Source organism: Pseudorca crassidens, chromosome X (assembly GCF_039906515.1).
Source record: "Pseudorca crassidens isolate mPseCra1 chromosome X, mPseCra1.hap1, whole genome shotgun sequence".
NCBI lineage: Eukaryota > Metazoa > Chordata > Mammalia > Artiodactyla > Delphinidae > Pseudorca > Pseudorca crassidens.
The window spans coordinates 52,970,064-52,992,004 of NC_090317.1; the positions used below are offsets into that span (position 1 = coordinate 52,970,064).

General features: G+C 38.5%; 1 pseudogene; it reads right to left on the bottom strand.

Annotated features, from left to right (window-relative positions):
* Positions 1 to 20,973: 20,973 nt before the first annotated feature.
* Positions 20,974 to 21,551, bottom strand: LOC137216631 (splicing factor U2AF 35 kDa subunit-like; annotated as a pseudogene).
* Positions 21,552 to 21,941: the final 390 nt, after the last annotated feature.

Consider the following 21,941-nt stretch of genomic DNA (forward strand, 5'->3'; position numbering starts at 1 on the left):
GCTCAGGCTACCTGTAAGGTAGTGAGAGAAGCAGGATAAGGAAAGCAAAGAGCTAGACAAAGAAGTTTTTTTAGACGAAGTTTAGCCTCAATCTGATTCCATGGGGTGATCTGGAATGCAAATTTCACCTCAGAGTCATGCCCCCGCTACTTGAGGAAAGCAAGTGAAGATTTTGCAGGCCTGTGCTGTTAACTAAGAGCTGACCTGGGTGGAGGGTATAGGCTCCTCTGCTGGAGCTGGCTCCAATCTTTCAAGGGCAATCTTCCAGTTAAGGTTTTAGGTAAGAGTCATTAGCACAGGCAGCAGATGATAAGAGAGATTCTAAGGCTATCAACAAAAGCTGCTATAAAGCTGAAGAAAATTCAATAAAGGAAAAATATATTAAAGAATGTTTAACCTTACAAGAAAAGAAAAATGGGAATTAAAATGATAATGCAGGACTTCCCTGGTGGCACAGTGGTTAAAGAATCTGCCTGCCAATGCAGGGGACATGGGTTCAAGCCCTGGTCCAGGAAGATGCCACAGAGCAACTGAGCCAGTGCACCACAACTACTGAGACTGTGCTCTAGAGCCCACAAGCCACAATTACTGAGCTTGCATGCCACAACTACTGAAGCCCACATGTCTAGAGCCTGTGCTCTGCAACAAGAGAAGCCACTGCAATGAGAAGCCCGCACACCTCAATGAAGAGTAGCCCCTGCTTGCCACAGTTAGAGAAAGCCTGTGCACAGCAAAAAAGACCCAATGCAGCCAAAAAAAAGAAAAAAATGATAATACAGTATCTCCACTTTTTACCAATTATATTAGCATACATTTTTAAATGATAATTTGCCTTACTGAAATGTGGCAAAGCAGGTGCAGTCACACGTTACTGACATTATCATAAATAATTAGAAACATTTTGGAACAGTATATATTGAGAAAATTAAAATTTTTAAGTTTAATATCAGTTTTGGTACTGTTAGCCTTAACCAATAATCTAATATATAGAAAAGATAATATGCATGTGATTGTTCACTACAGTATTACTTATAATAATGTAAAATGGAAAGTAATTTGTCTTCAACAACAGAATCACTAAATAAATGTTTTGTACATTTACTGTGTAGACTAATTTTTTCGAGGGTGGGCCGCATCACATGGGACTTGTGGGATTTTAGTTCCTGACCAGGGATTGAACTCAGGGCCCTCAACAGTGAGTATGTGGAGTCCTAACCATTAGACCACCAGGGAATTCCCAGTGTAGACTATTTTCAACCATTGAAAAATGCAGTTGTGTAGATTAGATTGCAAAATGGGATGGTGTTTACTGCTCAAAGTGAAGTGAAAAAACAAACAGCATATAAAATTACAAGTGCACTCTGTTTTCCAAAATAACAGTGGTTATATGTAGGTGAGTTATTATGAGTGATCTGTTCTTGTTTCTCAAATTCTCTTTAATGTAATTTTATTTCTATTATTCAAATAAGTTTCTTTTAAAACAAAACAAGGAATTATCTTTGAAAAATGGTAAAGTTTTCTTAGATATTTAATTCCCTGCACCTTTCAGAGACAGATTAAAGATATGTTCATAAAACCTTCTCATTTTAGTTGTTTAAACAAGTCATTTTGTCAGCATAGTGTTGAGGGATAATGAGGAACAAGGTTCCTTCTAGGTCCAACCTAGCACTTGGGGAGTTCTCACTCCTCTGAGTGTTCCCTCACTCTCTCAGAGTGCTTGTGTTCATTTAACCATTCAAAAACACTACTACGGTTCTACTATATGCAGCACATTATGATCACTGTTAGAAATATGAAGACAAAGAAGGGATTTTACCAGTGAGGAACTCATAGATCAGTAGAGGTGAAACAACTATAATGGGTTGAGTTCTAGAATAAAAATAGGACTAAGTATTACTGGAATGAATAGAAAAGAGCAAGCATACTCACATATCTTGTTTCTGAATATCTTTGATTCTGTTACTCAGTGTCTCTATCATTGTATGTTTCTGATACAGCAGTTCTTTAGGGTGTCTCTCGCTTGGCAATTCTGTGAGTGTATTATTCAATAAATAGGTTTTGTAACCTGAGATGATTCTAATTCACCTCACAATTTTCAAGTTGAATTAATTCCTTTCCTCCCAATATTCTGTAGCTATTATAGATGATTCTGAATCACTATTAGGTTTCTTAAAAATATTTGCTCTCTTTCTATTAATATCTCCCAAGTAATGGAATAAAGATACTGTTAGACTAATACCAACTGAAAAACAGACACAAAAAGAACACCTCTATATCAGGTAGGAGTTTTTGTTTATAAGTAATAGGAAACTCACTACAAAATAACTTTAAAAAGTAAATGGTATATATGGGATTGTTGTCAAACCCAAGTTCATATGCCTAATGCATAGTGAGGCCAAACAAACTGAAATGTTGAAGTTTGGAGCAGAGAAAGTTTTACTGAAGGGACAAGCAAGGAGAACGGGTGTCTCATGCTCAAAAGACAAGAACTTCCTGATGGGTTTCAGTGAAAAAGTTTTTATTGACAAAATTTGTGGGGAGGGCTGCAGCATGTGTAATCCTCTTCTGATTGGTTAGTGATGAAGTAACACAGTGGTGTTCCAGGAATCTCAATCATCAGGCTTCTGGTTCCAATCAGTCTGGGGTCCACCTACTTGTGCTCAAACTGAAGTTACCATCCTCCATCTGGTTGGGGATCTTAGTTTCTTTAGAACTCAGAGATATGCATTAAATTGTTAGGCACAGGGATTGGTTCAAGATGGTGGAGTAGAAGGATGTGTGCTCACTCCCTCTTGCAAGATCACTGGAATCACAACTAACTGCTGAACAATCATTGAGAGGAAGACACTGGAACTCACCAAAAAAGATACTCCATATCCAAAGACAAAGGAGAAGCCACAATGAGATGGTAGGAGAGGCACAATCACAATAAAAGCAAATCCCATAACGGTTGAGTGGGTGACTCACAAACTGGAGTGAGTCTTTTTTTTTTTTTTAACATCTTTATTGGGGTATAATTGCTTTACAATGGTGTGTTAGTTTCTGCTTTATAACAAAGTGAATCAGCTATACATGTACATATGTTCCCATATGTCTTCCCTCTTGCGTCTCCCTCCCTCCCACCCTCCCTATCCCACCCCTCCAGGCTGTCACAAAGCACCGAGCCAATATCCCTGTGCCATGCTGCTACTTCCCACTAGCTATCTACCTTACTACGTTTGTTAGTGTGTATATGTCCATGACTCTCTCTCGCCCTGTCAGAGCTCACCCTTCCCCCTCCCCATAACCTCAAGTCCGTTCTCTAGGAGGTCTGCGTCTTTATTCCTGCCTTACCCCTAGGTTCTTCATGACAATTTTTTTTCTTAAATTCCATATATATGTGTTAGCATACAGTATTTGTCTTTTTCTTTCTGACTTACTTCACTTTGTATGACAGATTCTAGGTCTATCCACCTCATTACAAATAGCTCAATTTCATTTCTTTTGATGGCTGAGTAATATTCCATTGTATATATGTGCCACATCTTCTTTATCCATTCATCCGATGATGGGCACTTAGGCTGTTTCCATCTCCGGGCTATTGTAAATAGAGCTGCAATTAACATTTTGGTACATGACTCTTTTTGAATTTTGGTTTTCTCAGGGTATATGCCAAGTAGTGGGATTGCTGGGTCATATGGTAGTTCTATTTGTAGTTTTTTAAGGAACCTCCATACTGTTCTCCATAGTGGCTGAACCAATTCACATTCCCACCAGCAGTGCAAGAGTGTTCCCTTTTCTCCACACCCTCTCCAGCATTTATTGTTTCTAGATTTTTTGATGATGGCCATTCTGACTGGTGTGAGATGATATCTCATTGTAGTTTTGATTTGCATTTCTCTAATGATTAATGATGTTGAGCATTCTTTCATGTGTTTGTTGGCAGTCTGTATATCTTCTTTGGAGAAATGTCTATTTAGGTCTTCTGCCCATTTTTGGATTGGGTTGTTTGCTTTTTGTTATTGAGCTGCATGAGCTGCTTGTAAATTTTGGAGATTAATCCTTTGTCGGTTACTTTGTTTGCAAATATTTTCTCCTATTCTGAGGGTTGTCATTGGTCTTGTTTATGGTTTCCTTTGTTGTGCAGAAGCTTTGAAGTTTCATTACATCCCATTTGTTTATTTTTGTTTTTATTTCCATTACACTAGGAGGTGGGTCAGAAAGGATCTTGCTGTGATTTATGTCATAGAGTGTTCTGCCTATGTTTTCCTCTAAGAGTTTGTTAGTTTCTGGCCTTACATTTAGGTCTTTAATCCATTTTGAGCTTATTTTTGTGTATGGTGTTAGGGAGTGATCTAATCTCATACTTTTACATGTACCTGTCCAGTTTTCTCAGCACCACTTTTTGAAGAGGCTGTCCTTTCTCCACTGTACATTCCTGCCACCTTTATCAAAGATAACGTGTCCATATGTGCGTAGGTTTATCTCTGGGCTTTCTATCCTTTTCCATTGATCTATCTTTCTGTTTTTGTGCCAGTACCATACTGTCTTGATTACTGTAGCTTTGTAGTATAGTCTGAAGTCAGGGAGCCTGATTCCTCCAGCTCCTTTTTTCGTTCTCAAGATTGCTTTGGCTATTCGGGGTCTTTTGTGTTTCCATACAAATTGCAAAATTTTTTGTTCTAGTTCTGTGAAATATGCCAGTGATAGTTAGATAGGGATTGCATTGAATCTATAGATTGCTTTGGGTAGTAGAGTCATTTTCACAATGTTGATTCTTCCAATCCAAGAACATGGCATATCTCTCAATCTATTTGTACCATCTTTAATTTGTTTCATCAGTGTCTTAAAATTTTCTGCATACAGGTCTTTTGTCTCCTTAGGTAGGTTTATTCCTAGATATTTTATTCTTTTTGTTGCAATGGTAAATGGGAGTGTTTTCTTGATTTCACTTTCAGATTTTTCATCATTAGTATATAGGAATGCCAGAGATTTCTGTGCATTAATTTTGTATCCTGCCACTTTACCAAATTCATTGATTAGCTCTAGTAGTTTTCTGGTAGCATCTTTAGGATTCTCTGTATAGGATCATGTCATCTGCAAACAGTGACAGCTTTACTTCTTCTTTTCCGATTTGGATTCCTTTTATTTGCTTTTCTTCTCTGATTGCTGTGGCTAAAACTTCCAAAACTATGTTGAATAAGAGTGGTGAGAGAGGGCAACCTTGTCTTGTTCCTTATCTTAGTGGAAATGCTTTCAGTTTTTCACCATTGAGGATGATGTTTGCTGTGGGCTTGTCATATATGGCCTTTATTATGTTGAGGAAATTTCCCTCTATGCCTACTTTCTGTAGGGTTTTTATCATAAATGGGTGTTGAATTTTGTCAAAAGCTTTCTCTGCATCTATTGAGATGATCATGTGGTTTTTCTCCTTCAATTTTTAATATGGTTTATCACATTGATAGATTTGCGTATATTGAAGAATCCTTGCATTCCTGGAATAAACCCCACTTGATCATGGTGTATGATCCTTTTAATGTGCTGTTGGATTCTGTTTGCTAGTATTTGGTTGAGAATTTTTGCATCTATGTTCATCAGTGATATTGGCCTGTAGTTATCTTTATTTGTGACATCCTTGTCTGGTTTTGGTATCAAGGTGATGGTGGCCTCGTAGAAGGAATTTGGGAGTGTTCCTCCCTCTGCTATATTTTGGAAGAGTTTGAGAAGGATAGGTGTTAGCTCTTCTCTAAATGTTTGATAGAATTCTCCTGTTGAGCCATCTGGTCCTGGGCTTTTTTTTGTTGGAAGACTTTTAATCACAGTTTCAATTTCAGTGCTTGTGATTGGTCTGTTCATGTTTTCTATTTCTTCCTGATTCAGTCTTGGCAGGTTGTGCCTTTCTAAGAATTTGTCCATTTCATCCAGATTGTCCATTTTATTGGCATAGAGTTGCCTGTGGTAATCTCTCATGATCTTTTTTATTTCTGCAGTGTCAGTTGTTACCTCTCTTTTTTCATTTCTAATTCTATTGATTTGAGTCTTCTCCGTTTTTTTCTTGATGAGTCTGGCTAGTGGTTTATCTATTTTGTTTATCTTCTCAAAGAACCAACTTTTATTTTTATTGATCTTTGCTATTGTTTCCTTCATTTCTTTGTCATTTATTTCTGATCTGATTTTTATGATTTCTTTCCTTCTGCTAGCTTTGGGGTTTTTTGGTTCTTCTTTCACTAATTGGTTGAGGTGCAAGGTTACGTTGTTTTTTCGAGATGTTTCCTGCTTCTTAAGGTGGGCTTGTATTGCTATAAACTTCCCCCTTAGAACTGCTTTTGCTTCATCCCATAGGTTTTGGGTCGTTTTGTCTCCATTGTCATTTGTTTCTAGGTATTTTTTTATTTCCTCTTTGATTTCTTCAGTGATCACTTCGTTATTAAGTAGTGTATTGTTTAGCCTCCATGTGTTTGTATTTTTTACAGATCTTTTCCTGTAATTGATATCTAGTCTCATGGCATGGTGGTCAGAAAAGATACTTGATACAATTTCAATTTTCTTATATTTACCAAGGCTTGATTTGTGACCCAATATATGATCTATCCTGGAGAATGTTCCATGTAACTTGAGAAAAATGTGTATTCTGTTGTTTTTGGATGGAGTGTCCTATAAATATCAAGTAAGTCCATCTTGTTTAATGTATCATTTAAAGCTTGTGTTTCCTTATTTATTTTCACGTTGGATCATCTGTCCATTGGTGAAAGTGGGGTGTTAAAGTCCCCTACTATGAATGTGTTACTGTTGATTTCCCCTTTTATGGCTGTTAGTATTTGCCTTATGTGTTGAGGTGCTCCTATGTTGGGTGCATAAATATTTACAATTGTTATATCTTCTTCTTGGATCGATCCCTTGATCATTATGTAGTGTCCTTCTTTGTCTCTTTTAATAGTCCTTATTTTAAAGTCTATTTTGTCTGATATGAGAATTGCTACTCCAGCTTTCTTTTGGTTTCCATTTGCATGGAATATCTTTTTCCATCCCCTTACTTTCAGTCTGTATGTGTTTCTAGGTCTGAAGTGGGTCTTTTTAGACAGCATATATAAGGGTCTTGTTTTGGCATCTATTCAGTCAATCTGTGTCTTTTGGTGGGAGCATTTAGTCCATTTGCATTTAAAGTAATTATCGATATGTATGTTCCTATTCCCATTTTCTAAATTGTTTTGGGTTCGTTATTGTAGGTCTTTTCCTTCTCTTGTGTTTCTTGTGTAGAGAAGTTCCTTTAGCATTTGTTGTAAAGCTGGTTTGGTGGTGCTGACCTCTCTCAGCTTTTGCTTGTCTGTAAAGGTTTTAATTTCTCCATCAAATCTGAATGAGATCCTTGCTGGGTAGAGTAGTCTTGGCTGCAGGTTTTTCTCCTTCATCACTCTCAGTATGTCTTGCCACTCCCTTCTGGCTTGTAGGGTTTCTGCTGAGAGATCAGCTGTTAACCTTATGCGGATTCCCTTATGTGTTATTTGTTGTTTTTCCCTTGCTCCTTTTAATATGTTTTCTTTGTATTTAATTTTTGACAGTTTGATTAACATGTGTCTTGGCGTATTTCTCCTTGTATTTATCCTGTATGGGACTCTCTGTGCTTCCTGGACTTGATTAACTATTTCCTTTCCCATATTAGGGAAGTTTTCAACTATAATCTCTTCAAATATTTTCTCAGTCCCTTTCTTTTTCTCTTCTTCTTCTGGAACCCCTATAATTCGAATGTTGGTGCGTTTAATGTTGTCCCAGAGGTCTCTGAGACTGTCCTCAGTTCTTTTCATTCTTTTTTCTTTATTCTGCTCTGCAGTAGTTTTTCCCACTATTTTATCTTCCAGGTCACTTATCCGTTCTTCTGCCTCAGTTATTCTGCTATTGATTCCATCTAGAGTACTTTTAATTTCATTTATTGTGTTGTTCATCATTGCTTGTTTCATCTTTATTTCTTCTAGGTCCTTGTTAACTGTTTCTTGCATTTTGTCTATTCTATTTCCAAGATTTCAGATCATCCTTACTATCATTATTCTGAATTCTTTTTCAGGTAGACTGCCTATTTCCTCTTCATTTGTTAGGTCTGGTACATTTTTATCTTGCTCCTTCATCTGCTGTGTGTTTTTCTGTATTCTCATTTTGCTTATCTTACTGTGTTTGGGGTCTCCTTTTTGCAGACTGCAGGTTCATAGTTCCCGCTGTTTTTGATGTCTGTCCCTAGTGGCTAAGGTTGGTTCAGTGGGTTGTGTAGGCTTCCTGGTGGAGGGGACTAGTGCCTGTGTTGTGGTGGATGAGGCTGGATCTTGTCTTTCTAGTGGGCAGGTTCACGTCTGGTGGTGTGTTTTGGGGTGTCTGTGGCCTTATTATGATTTTAGGTAGCCTCTCTGCTAATGGGTGGGGTTGTGTTCCTGTTTTGCTAGTTGTTTGGCATAGGTTGTCCAGCACTGTGGCTTGCTGGTCGTTGAGTGAACCTGGGTGCTGGTGTTAAGATGGAGGTCTCTGGGAGATTTTCGCCGTTTGGTATTATGTGGAGCTGGGAGGTCTCTTGTTGACCAGTGTCCTGAAGTTGGCTCTCCTACCTCAGAGGCAGAGCCCTGACTCCTGGCTAGAGCACCAAGAGCCTTTCATCCACACAGCTCAGAATAAAAGGGAGAAAACGTAGAGAGAATTAGTATAAGTATGAGGAAAGCAAGAAGGAAAGGAGGGAAGGAAGGAAGGAAGGACGGAAGAAAGAAAGAAAGAAAGAAGCAAAGAAGGAAAGTAGACAAGCAGGAAAGAAAGGAGGGAGACAGGGAGGGAGGAAGGAAGGAAAGAGGGAAAGAAGGAAAAAAGACAGAAAGAAAGAAGATACAGTAAAAATAAAATAAAGTATAATAAAGTTATTGAATTAAAAAATACTTATTTAGGGAAAAAAAAGGGACGGATAGAACCTTAGGACAAATGTTGGAAGCAAAGCTATACAGACAAAATCTTACACAGAAGCATACACATACACCCTCACTAAAAGAGGTAAAGGGGGAAAAATCATAAATCTTGCTCGCAGAGACCACCTCCTCAATTTGGGATGATTCGTTGTCTAAAGGAGGGAAGGAAGGAAAGAAAGAAAGAAAGAAAGAAAGAAAGAAAGAAAGAAAGAAAGAAAGAAAGAAAGAAAGAAAGAAAGAAAGAAAGAAAGAAAGAAGGTAAAGTATAATAATGTTATTAAAATTAATTATTAAGAAAAACATTAAAATAAAAACCATGGATGGATAGAACCCTAGGACAAATGGTAGAAGCAAGACTACACAGACAAGATCTCACACAGAAGCATACACATACACATTCACAAAAAGAGGAAAAGGGAAAAAAATCATAGATCTTGCTCCTAAAGTCCACTTCCTTAATTTGGGATGATTGGTTGTCTATTCAGGTATTCCACAGATGCAGGGTATATCAAGTTGATTGTGGAGCTTTAATCCGCTGCTTCTGAGGCTGCTGGGAGAGATTTCCCTTTCTCTTCTTTGTTCTCACAGCTCACTGGGGCTCAGCTTTGGATTTGGCCCTGCCTCTTCATGTAGGTCGCTGGAGGGTGTCTGGTTTTTGCTCAGACAGGACGGTGTTAAAGGAGCCGCTGATTCGGGGGCTCTGGCGCAGTCAGGCCGGCGGGGAGGAAGGGGCACGGAGTGTGGGGCGGGCCTGCGGCAGCAAAGGCCAACATGACTTTGCACCAGCCTGAGGCCCGCCATGTGTTCTCCCAGGGAAGTTGTCCCTGGATCCCGGGAACCTGGCAGTGGCGGGCTGCACAGGTTCCGCGGAAGAGGGGTGTGGAGAGTGACCTGTGCTCGCACACAGGCCCCTTGGTGGCGGCAGCAGCAGCCTTAGCGTCTCCCTCCCATCTCTGGGGTCCGCGCTTTTAGCCGTGGCTCGCGCCTGTCTCTGGGGGTCCGCGCTTTTAGCCATGGCTCGCGCCTGTCTCTGGGGGTCCGCGCTTTTAGCCACAGCTCGCGCCTGTCTCTGAGGTTTGCGCTTTTAGCCGCGGCTCACGCCCGTCTCTGGAGTTCCTTTAAGCAGCGTTCTTAAACCCCTCTCCTCACGCACCAGGAAACAAAGAGGGAAGAAAAAGTCTCTTGCCTCTTCGGCAGGTGCGGACTTTTCCCCGGACTCCCTCCCGGCTAGCGGTGGTGCACTAACCCCTTCAGGCTATGTTCAAGCCGCCAACCCCAGTCCTCTCCCTGTGCTCCATTCGAAACCGAAACCCGAGCCTCAGAGCCTCAGCTCGCAGCCCCGCCCGCCCCACCGGGTGAGAAGACAAGCCTCTCGGGCTGGTGAGTGCCGGTCGGCACCAATCCTCTGTGCAGGAATCTCCCCGCTTTGCCCTCCGCACCCGTTGCTGTGCTCTCCTCCGCGGCTTTGAAGCTCCCCCCTCCGCCTCCCGCAGTCTCCGCCCGCGAAGGGGCTTCCTAGTGTGTGGAAACTTTTCCTCCTTCACAGCTCCCTCCCACTGGTGCAGGTGCCGTTCCTATTCTTTTGTCTCTGTTTTTTCTTTCTTTTCTTTTGCCCTTCCCAGGTACGTGGGGAGTTTCTTGCCTTTTGGGAGGTCTGAGGTCTTCTGCCAGCCTTCAGTAGGTGTTCTGTAGCAGCTGTTCCACGTGTAGATGTATTTCTGGTATATCTGTGGAGAGGAAGGTGATCTCCGCGTCTTACTCTTCCGCCATCTTCCTCTCCATCTGGAGTGAGTCTTATACCACAGAAGTCCACCGACTGGAGTGAAGGTTCTAAACCGCATGTCAGGCTTCCCAACCTGGAGGTCTGGCAACAGGAGGAGGAATTCCTAGAGAATCAGACTTTGAAGGCTAGTGGGATTGGATTGCAGGACTTTGACAGGACTGAGGAAAGCAAAGACTCCACTCTTGGAGCACACACACAAAGTAGTGTGAGCATTGGAACCCAGGGGAGGGAGAAGTGACCCCATAGGAGACTGAACCAGACCTAACTGCTAGTGTTGGTGGGTTTCCTGCGCAGATGGGGGTGGCTGTGGCTCACCATGAGGACAAGGACACTGGCAACAGAAGTTCTGGGAAGTACTCCTTGGCATGAGCCTTCCCAGAGTCCACCATTAGCCCCCAAAAAGAGCCTGGTAGGCTCCAGGGTTAGGTTGCCTCAGGCCAAACAACCGACAGGGAGGGAACCCAGCCCCACCTATCAGCAGACAAGCAGATTAAAGGTTTACTGAGCTCTGTCCACCAGAACAACAGCCAGCTCTACCCACCACCAGTCCCTCCAAACAGGAAACTTGAAAAACCCTCTTAGATAGCCTCATCCACCAGAGGGCAGACAGCAGAAGGAAGAAGAAATACAATCCTTCAGCCTGTGGAACAAAAACCACATTCACAGAAAGATAGACAAGATGAAAAGGCAGAGGGCTATGTAGCAGTTGAAGGAACAAGATAAAACCTCAGAAAAACAAATAAATGAAGTGGAGATAAGCAACCTTCCAGAAAAAGAATTCAGAATAATGATAGTGAAGATGATCCAGGACCTCAGAAAAAGAATGGAGACAAAGATCGAGAAGATGCAAGAAATGTTTCACAAACACCTAGAAGAATTAAAGAACAAACACTTAGAAGAATTAAAGAACAAACAGAGATGAGCAATGCAATAACTGAAATGAAAAATACACTAGAAGGAATCAATAGCAGAATAACTGAGGCAGAAGAACGGAAAAGTGACCTGCAAGACAAAATGATGGAATTCTCCACTGTGGAACAGAATAAAGAAAAAAGAATGAAAAGAAATGAAAGCAGCTTAAGAGACCTCTGGGACAACCTTAAATGCAACAACTTTCCCATTTGGGGTCCCAGAAGGAGAATAGAGAGAGAAAGGTCACAAGAAAATATTTGAAGAGATTATAGTCGAAAACTTCCCTGACATGGGAAAGGAAATAACCACCCAAGTCCAGGAAACGCAGAGAGTCCCAGGCAGGATAAATCAAAGGAGAAACATACCAAGACACATAGTAATCAAACTGACAAAAATTAAAGGCAAAGAAAAATTATTGAAAGCAACAAGGGAAAAATGACAAATAATATACAAGGGAACTCCCATAAGGTTAACAGCTGATTTTTCAGCAGAAACTCTGCAAACCAGAAGGGAGTAGCATGATATATTTAAAGTGATGAAAGGAAAGAACCTACAACCAAGATTACTCTACCCAGCAAAGATCTCATTCAGATTCAACAGAGAAATCAAAACCTTTACAGACAAGCAAAAGCTAAGAGAACTCAGCACCACCAAACCAGCTCTGCAACAAATGCTAATGGAACTTGTCTAAGTGGGAAACACAAAAGAAGAAAAGCACCTACAAAAAGAAGCCCATAACAATTAAGAAAATGGTAATTGGATTGTATGGATAATTACCTTAAACGTGAATGGATTAAATGCTCCAATCAAAAGAAGGAGGCTTGCTGAATGGATACAAAAACAAGACCCATATATATGCTGTCAACAAGAGACCCACTTCAGACCTAGGGACACATATAGCTTGAAAGTGAGGGAATGGAAAAAGATATTCCATGAAAATGGAAATCAAAAGAAAGTTGGCATAGCAATACTCATATCAGACAAAAGAGACTTTAAAATAAAGAATGTTACAAGAGATAAGGAAGGACACTACATAATTATCAATGGATTAATCCAAGAAAAAGATATAACAATTATAAATATATATACACACTATAGGCACATCTCAATATATAAGGGAACTGCTAAGAGCTCTAAAAGAGGAAATCAGTAACACAGTAAGAGTGGGGGAATTTAACACCTCACTTACAGCAATGGACAGATCATCCAAAGAGAAAATTAATAAGGAAACACAAGCTTTAAATGACACAATAGACCAGATAGATTGAATTGATATTTACAGGACATGCCATCCAAAAACAGCAGATTACATTTTCTTTTCAAGTGCACATGGAACATTCTCCAGGATAGGTCACATCTTGGGTCAAAAATCAAGCCTCAGTAAATTTAAGAAAATTGAAATCATATCAAGCATCTTTTCTGACCAAAACGATATGAGATTAGAAATCAATTATAGGGAGAAAAACAAAACAAAAACAAAAACACATAGAGGCTAAACAATATGTTACTAAATAACCAAGAGATCACTGAGGAAATCAAAGAGGAAATCAAAAACTCTCTAGAGATAAATGACAAAGAAAACACAATGATCTGAAACCTATGGGATGCAGCAAAAGCAGTTCTAAGAGGGAAGTTTATAGCAATACAAGCCTACCTCAAGAAACAAGAAAAGTCTCAAATAAACAATCTAACATTACACCAAATGGAACTAGAGAAAAAACGAACAAACAAAACCCAAAGTCTTAGAAGGAAAGAAATCATAAAGATCAGAACAGAAATAAATGAAATAGAAACAAAGAAAACAATTGCAAAGATCAATAAAACTAAAAGCTGGTTCTTTGAGAACATAAACAAAATTGATAAACCATTAGCCAGACTCATCAAGAAAAAGAGGGAGGGGACTGAAATCAATAAAATTAGGAATGAAAAAGGAGAAGTTACAACAGACACTGCAGAAATACAAAGCATCCTAAGAGACTACTACAAGCAACCCTATGCCAATAAAATGGGCAACCAGGAAGAAATGGACAAATTCTCAGAAAGGTATAACCTTCCATGATGGAACCAGAAAGAAATAGACAATATGAACAGACCAATCACAAGTACTGGAATTGAAACTGTGATTAAAAATTTTCCAACAAACAAAAGTCCAGGACAAGATGGCTTCCCAGGTGAATTCTATCAAACATTTAGAGAATAACTAACACCCATCCATCTCAAACTCTTCCAAAAAGTTGCAGAGGAAGGAAGTGTCCCATACTCATTCTATGAGGCCACCATCACCCTGATACCAAAACCAGGCAAACATACTACAAAAAAAGAAAATTACAGACCAGTAACACTGATGAATATAGATGCAACAGTCCTCAACAAAATACTGGTAAACAGAATCCAACTACACATTAAAAGGATCATTCACTGTGATCAAGTGGGATTTAGCCCAGGGATGCAAGGATTCTTCAATATACACAAATCAATCAATGTGATACACCATATTAACAAATTGAAGAATAAAAACCATATGATCATCTCAATAGATGCAGAAAAATCTTTTGACAAAATTCAACACCAATTTATGATAAAAAAAAAAAACTATTCAGAAAATGGGCATAGAGGAAACCTACCTCAACATAATAAAGGCCATATATGACAAACCCACAGCAAACATCATACTCAATGGTGAAAAACTGAAAGCATTTCCTCTAAGATCAGGAGCAAGACAAGGATGCCCACTCTCACCACTATTATTCAACACAGTTTTGGAAGCCCTGGCCGCACAAATCAGAGAAGAAAAAGAAATTAAAGGAATCCAAATAGGGAAAGAAGAAGTAAAACTGTCACTATTTGCAGATGACAGGATACTATACATAGATAATCCTAAAGATGCCACCAGAAAACTACTAGAGCTAATCAATTAATTTGGTAAAGCTTCAGGATACAAAATTAATACACAGAAATCTCTTGCATTCTTATACACTAATGATGAAAAATCTGAAAGAGAAATTAAGGAAAAATTCCCATTTACCACTGCAACAAAAAAAAATAAAATACCTAGGAAAAAACTTACCTAGGGAGACAAAAGACCTGTATGCACAGAACTATAAGACACTGATGAAAGAAATTAAAGATTATGCAAACAGATGGTGAGATTTACCATGTCCTTGGATTGGAAGAATCAATATTTTGTAAATGACTCTACTACCCAAGCAATCTACAGAGTCAGTGCAACCCCTATCAAATTACCAATGGCATTTTTTACAGAACTAGAACAAAAAGTCTTAAAATTTGTATGGAGACAAAAAAGACCCCAAATAGCAAAAGCAGTCTTGAGGGGAAAAACTGGAACTGGAAGAATCAGACTCCCTGACTTCAGACTATACTCCAAAGCTACAGTAATCAAGACAGTATGGTACTGGCACAGAAACAGAAATATTCATCAATGGAACAGGATAGAAAGCCCAGAGATAAAGCCACACACATATGGTCAACTAATCTATTACAAAGGAGGCAAGGATATACAATGGAGAAAAGACAGTCTCTTCAATAAGTGGTGCTGGAAAAACTGGACAGCTACATGTAAAAGAATGAAATTAGAATACTCCCTAACACGATACACAAAAATAAACTGAAAATGGATTAGAGACCTAAATGTAAGACCGGACACTATAAAACTCTTAGAGGAAAACATAGGAAGAATTCTCTTTGACATAAATCATAGCAAGATCTTTTTTGATCCACCTCCTAGAGTAATGGAAATAAAAACAAAAGTAAATAAATGGGACCTAATGAAACTTAAAAGCTTTTGCAAAGCAAAGGAAACTACAAACAAGACGAAACGACAACCCTCAGAATGGGAGAAAATATTTGCAAATGAATCAATGGCCAAAGGATTAATCTCCAAAATATATAAACAGCTCATGCAGCTCAATATTAAAAAGCAAACAACCCAATCCTAAAATGGGCAGAAGACCTAAATAGACATTTCTCCAAAGAAGACATGCAGATGGCCAAGAAGCATATGAAAAGATGCTTAACATCAGTAATTATTAGAGAAATACAAATCAAAAATACAATGAGGGGCTTCCCTGGTGGTGCAGTGGTTGAGAGTCTGCTTATGGATGCAGGGGACACGGGTTCATGCCCCAGTCTGGGAGGATCCCACACACCGTGGAGTGGCTGGGCCCGTGAGCCATGGCCACTAAGCCTGCGCGTCCAGAACCTGTGCTCCACAACGGGAGAGGCCACAGCAGTGAGAGGCCTGCATACCAAAAAAAAAAAAAAAAAAAAACAACTACCATGAGGTATCACCTCACACTGGTCAGAATGGCCATCATCAAGCCCTACAAACAGTAAATGCTGGAGAGGATGTGGAGAAAGGGAACCCTCTTGCACTGTTGGTGGGAATGTAAATTGATACAGCCACTGTGGAGAACAGTATGGAGGTTCCTTAAAAAACTAAAAATAGAATTACCATATTACCCAGCAATCCCACTACTGGGCATATACCCAGATAGAACCATAATTCAAAATACACATGCATCCCAATATTCATTGCAGCACTATTTACAATAGCCAGGTCATGGAAGCAACCCAAATGCCCATCGACAGATGAATGGATAAAGAAGTTGTGGTATATATATACAATGGAATATTACTCAGCAATAAAAAGGAATGAAACTGAGTTATTTGTAGTGAGGTGGATGGACTTAGGTTCTGTCATACAGAGAGAAGTAAGTCAGAAAGAAAAACAAATACCGTATGCTAACACATATATGTGGAACCTAGAAAAATGGTACAGATGAACCGGTTTGCAGGGCAGAAATATGGACACAGATGTAGAGAACAAACGTATGGACACCAAGGGGGAAAGTGGTGGGGGTGGTGGTCGGATTAATTGGGAGATTGGGATTGACATATATACACTAATATGTATAAAATGAAATACTAATAAGAACCTGTTGTATAAAATAATAAATTAAATAAAATTCAAAAAGAAAAAAATTGTTAGGCACATTCCCAAGGAGGAACCAGGCCAAGGTCTCATACTGCACTATTGTTTCTTCCTGCATTCCTGCCCTTCCCTGATTAACAACTGTTTGTATCTGCCCTTTGGAACTCAGGGAAGGCCTAGAAGGCTGAAAACCTTTTTCCTAAGAACAAGAAATGGGGGGTGGGGTGGGGGGCAATGGAAAGGGTTTTGTGCCCGGGAGAGCCCCAGAGGGTCCTGCTTGCTTTCAGTGTTAGAGAGTGTGGGCTGAAGCGTGGTTTGATATAGAGATTTATGATGTCATGAGGATTGCAGCCCTGTTTTCCTATAAATATCTTGGCTCTTCCTTTCTCTTATGTTGGCTTTATCTGGGGGCTGACTACTCTCGTAGCTGGGTGGCTGACAGCATCTCCCAGATTTACATGCTTTCTTATTCTCATCAAGGGGGAAAGAAAAAAGCATGTCTCCTCCAAATATTGAACAAAAGTCCTGGAGTTCCCACTTATGAGACTTTCTCAGCCATGTTCCCACACTGAGCAAATAACTTTAGCAAAGAAATTTACAAAAAATATCAGATTCTGTTGCTGGGAGTAAGTGTTGTATTGATACCACCTAAATCAAAAAGCTGTGACAAAATGAAAAGGGATACAATCATGTTGAAGTGGTGACCAATCTGCCCAATACAAAGTGACTTAGTATCTGACACATACTAAGTAGTCAACAAATTTGTTTCACTTTATTTAATTTCCCTTACATATCCAATTCTTTCAACACTAAGGAGAAGAAAAACATTCATTCGTTTTCATGCCAGATTTTTTTAAAAAAAAAGATCTTCAAGGGGAATAAAATCCTTTATAATTTATGGGTTAAAAATTCTGTGCCTTGATTTATATAAATCTAGTATTCTCCTTGTGTTTTGATGCCAATGCATTTCAAGTGTAGGAGAAAAAGGTTCTGAAAATAGGTGGAAAAGTGTGGGTGACATGGTGTTTCCCAAATGGAACGTATCTTTAGTCTCTGCTATCCACCAGTGTAGAGAGTCTTTTTCTGAGTAGGATTTTTCAATTTCCTTTTCAATCTGTGCCCTTAACCAATACTTTTTCTTCTCACTACATCAAATTGAGGTTTGGATTTTGAAGTTCCTGTGTTAAATACTTCATAATATTACATCATGTTCAATAGAGTCAAGTGAACTCTCTCACCCACCATGCAAATATCTGGCAACTCTATGTTATACATGAGAATGCTTATAATAGTGTATCATTACTCAGCATCCATTTCCCTGGAGTTTCCTGCTGATTTACTCTGAAATCATTAAGAAAAGAATCATTTGTTAGCTTGTACTTTTATTTTCTTTATATAATTGCTTAAACTTTTCACTTATGATTTGCTTAAAGGCAAAATTAAATGAAGTAATTTTGTCCACTTTTCCTGATGACCCAAGTCTGAAAACTTCAAGTGTATGCAAATGTAGTATTTATAACAAATTATTTTAGGCAAGCATCTTATGAAGGGGATGCAATGAATTTCTGCCTTTAGGAATTTTGAGCTATTAGGAAGTCTGGTATAGCACTAATAAAATACAAACGCATAGTCAAATCTTATTTCTGATGCTGTTAAATGAGAACTTACAGCTTAACGAAATAGGCAATTTAGCATATAAATGTATACCATAAAAGCAAGATGTTGGCAGTTCAAAACAATAAATGTTAACCTGTGGGCAGGCTGTTACTGAGGTGTTAAAGGCCCCTGAAATTTTAATGAGCTTGTTTAGACTAAGAATTTCCTACTCTAAGTATCTTGCTTGAATTTACCCACTCCCAATTTCATGCCAAATTACAGAATGAGACATTCAAAAAGTTAGACCTGAAGTAACTGACATTTTCATTGGATTGTTTTGGCAGAAGTTTTATTTCAGCCTTTTCCCTTCACTATGATGTTTACATCTGTCATCTATTCTGGTAATTCTCTAAGTACATTCTAGTGGCAGTCTATTTCCCAGAACCAAGAGGAGGCATGAACTGTCTCTCTTAACTCGGAGAGCCATTTTCAATGCAAGTACATAACAACATTTTTTATAATCTAAATAATATAAGGATAGCTTTATTTCTTTCTCATTTTTCTAAGCAGATACAGATGCCAGTCACTCTAATCCTCAGGAGAGAGAATACTATCTTGACAGTGAAATTCATTGAAAGGGGAACCAGAGGAGATTCTTCAATGTGGATAGAAACTCTTAAAAACTCCATAATATCAAGCAAAAGAAGTCCAGACTCTCTGAAGTCACTCATATTGTTGACCAATAATTTCTCGTCAAACTTTTGCCTTTTTTTTCTGAGTCTTCACCAGCCTATTAGTTCTGTTAACAATCTTACTGATCTTTTTCTGTATCTTTAGCTGACTCCTCTTCTGTGGTCCCCCACATCTTAAAGTTAGATATTCTCCCAATTTCGCCCTAGTCCCTCTTTGCCTTTGTTTTTTTCTTTCTTTATTTAGGTTTATTACATTTACTCCCAGAGAGTTTCAGTTATACCTATGAAATTGACTCCAAAATCTATGTGTCAAACCCTCCTTATCATTTGAGTTTCAGATATAATTTTCAACTTCCACTGTTTCTCAATACTGAGATAGGTTATTAATAAACTTAACAATTCCAAAACTTAGCATATCATCTTTTTAAAATATAGTGTTATAAGAAAACCACAGGCCTCAAATGACATCACTTGTGCTAAAGCCCATGATACCAAACCTAGATTTAATACCTGATCTAATTGCAGTTTAAATGTAATCTTAATGGACCAATCTGGAATTTTCTGTCATGTACAAGTAAGGTCATCAGTCATGTGCCTCTCCATCTCCCACAGGAAGAAGAAGCAATCTGCATGGTAACTTCTTTGCTTTCCCTTCTCCCACAAAAAAAAAAAAAAAAAAAAAAAGATGTCCTGGCCTGAAAATAACCCTTTCTTTTATTTTGTTAATAGTTTCTTACCCCACCCTCCTTCTGTCTATAAAAATTTCCCATTTTGTACTCAGAACTCTCTTCTAGTTGCTAGATGGGATGATGCCCAACCCATGAATCACTGGATAAAGCCAATTAGATCTTCAAATTTACTTAATTTCATTTTTGGGGTTTTTAAAATACTAGTAAATAATAAAATATCAGGAATTGTTCTAAGTGCTTTACATAAAATAAGGCACTAAATTCTGAAGTAGGTACAATTTCTACCATCATTCCCATTTTACAGATAAGGAAACTGAGCCGCAGAATGTTTCAGTGACTGCCCACAGCCATACAGCTGGTAAATAGTAGAGCCAGGACTTGAGCTTGAAAATCTAGCACTAGGGTCCTTGTTCTTAACTACTTTGCTTTGCTGCATGGTTTCCCTTACTATTTTCTATTGATTTTACCTCTATTCTCCTCACATCAACACTTATAATCATATTTTTTTTTTTTACTTTTTCTTGTTACTCCCCACCCTTCTTCCCACATCAGATCAGTTGCTAAATTAACAAGTCTTGTATTTCTACCACTTCAGGTTTGTTTTTATTTTTTGTGAGAGAGTGGACTCAATTTGTTTTCCTAACTCCAGCCTCTCTCCATTCTAATTCAGCAGTGGGGAGATTAATTTTACTATAGCACAGCTCTAATGGAGCTCCTAACAAATTTCTTTCTACTTACAGAAAAAGAGAAACAAAAACAAAACAGACTCTTCAAACTGAAATTCATGGTTCTCCACAATATATAGCTCCAACCCACTTCTCTAAGCTTATTTATTATGTTTCTAATACATGAGATCCATTGTTTAGCCATGTTGAACTGCTTGTTTCTGTCTTTGGTAACCTCATCTAATTCTATCCCTAATTTCATAGTTATTCATTTTGTAGTCTTTATGCACAACAAATATAACCTGTCTGTTAGTCCCTGCCTTTCCTAATTACAACTCAGCTGCTAGTACTATTGATCTCCAATATATAGGCTCAATCCTGCCCATTTTAGGGGCCAGAACCAATCTTATATATATATGAAGAATGCTATTTTGTGGTAAAAATATAAAGAGACAATAAAAAACTAGGAAAATAAATATAAATGGCCATTAGCAAACAAAATATTCAATATTGTTTGTAATAAAAAATCAATATTAAAACAATAACCAATGTTTTATGAGATGGTCAGCTTCATAAACTTGTGATGAGTATTATTTATTTTTTTACTATATCATTACTGATTTTATTCAGAAACCCATCCTTGTTGGTTTTGTCGCTGTTGTTTAAAAAAATTCCCATTATGAACTAGTTTGGTCAATCAACTACACTTTCTAGAAGACATAGGGTAAAAATGGCATGGCTTAAAATTGCCCTCATCTTTCATGATCTCTCCACTACCTTCTGTCCACACTCTGGTCCCCAGACCCTGACCTCCATCTATGCTTCTTGCAATGGTGTCCATATAACTCTCACCACAATTCTCTAGAAATGGGCTTCAAACGCATGAAGTTGCAGAAGCCTTCTCCTGTACACACTGCCTTTTCATACTGGTGGCATCAGGCTTCTCTGACATCTGTCCCAGAGGAGAGCCTCAAGTCAATCAAATCCTTTTCTGCATCTTCTTCAGGACGAAACTTGACATACATGTTTACACCTAGGTGATCTCCAAGGTTATCACAGATGTTCTTCTCTTCAACTTAACCCTATTTTTCTATTTCTGTAAAAACCTCCTCAAAAAATTCATCATAATGTACTTGCATTTTGACATCACCCATAGCACAGCACAAACTGTCAGCAGGCAATGAAGAGTTTTGAAGGTTATGGTACATGTTCAAGCAGGCAATGGTCTGGTTGGTTTATTGTGCGACTGAGAGGATCTGTCTCCATGAGGACATACTCCAATTGTGAAACAAAATGAATAGTTGACTTTGTCTTTTTTGGTGCCAAAGATGGAGATCAAGTCGTGTGCCATTTCCCACCTGCCGCTGCCAATACTACTGCCTGCAAAGCTGACCTTCTATGAAGGGAATTTAAATAGGCACAACCTTTGGGGAAAGCAATTTAAAAAAACAGCCTATAACAGAAAACAAATAGAAAAAAACTTAAATATTCATGATAATAATAATCACTAAGTTAAATATAGTATATCCACTCTATTGAATTATTCATATTTATATGTACTGAGATAGAAAGTTCTTTAAGATATATTTAATTGAAAAGTAATGGTTGCAGAATGATGAGCACCATATTTATAACAATACATACAGATAAAATATCCAGAAAATACACAAAAATGTATATAAATTTATGTGTGAATTATAATGTGGTAATTGTAAGGTCCAATATTAGTGTACTGTTGAAT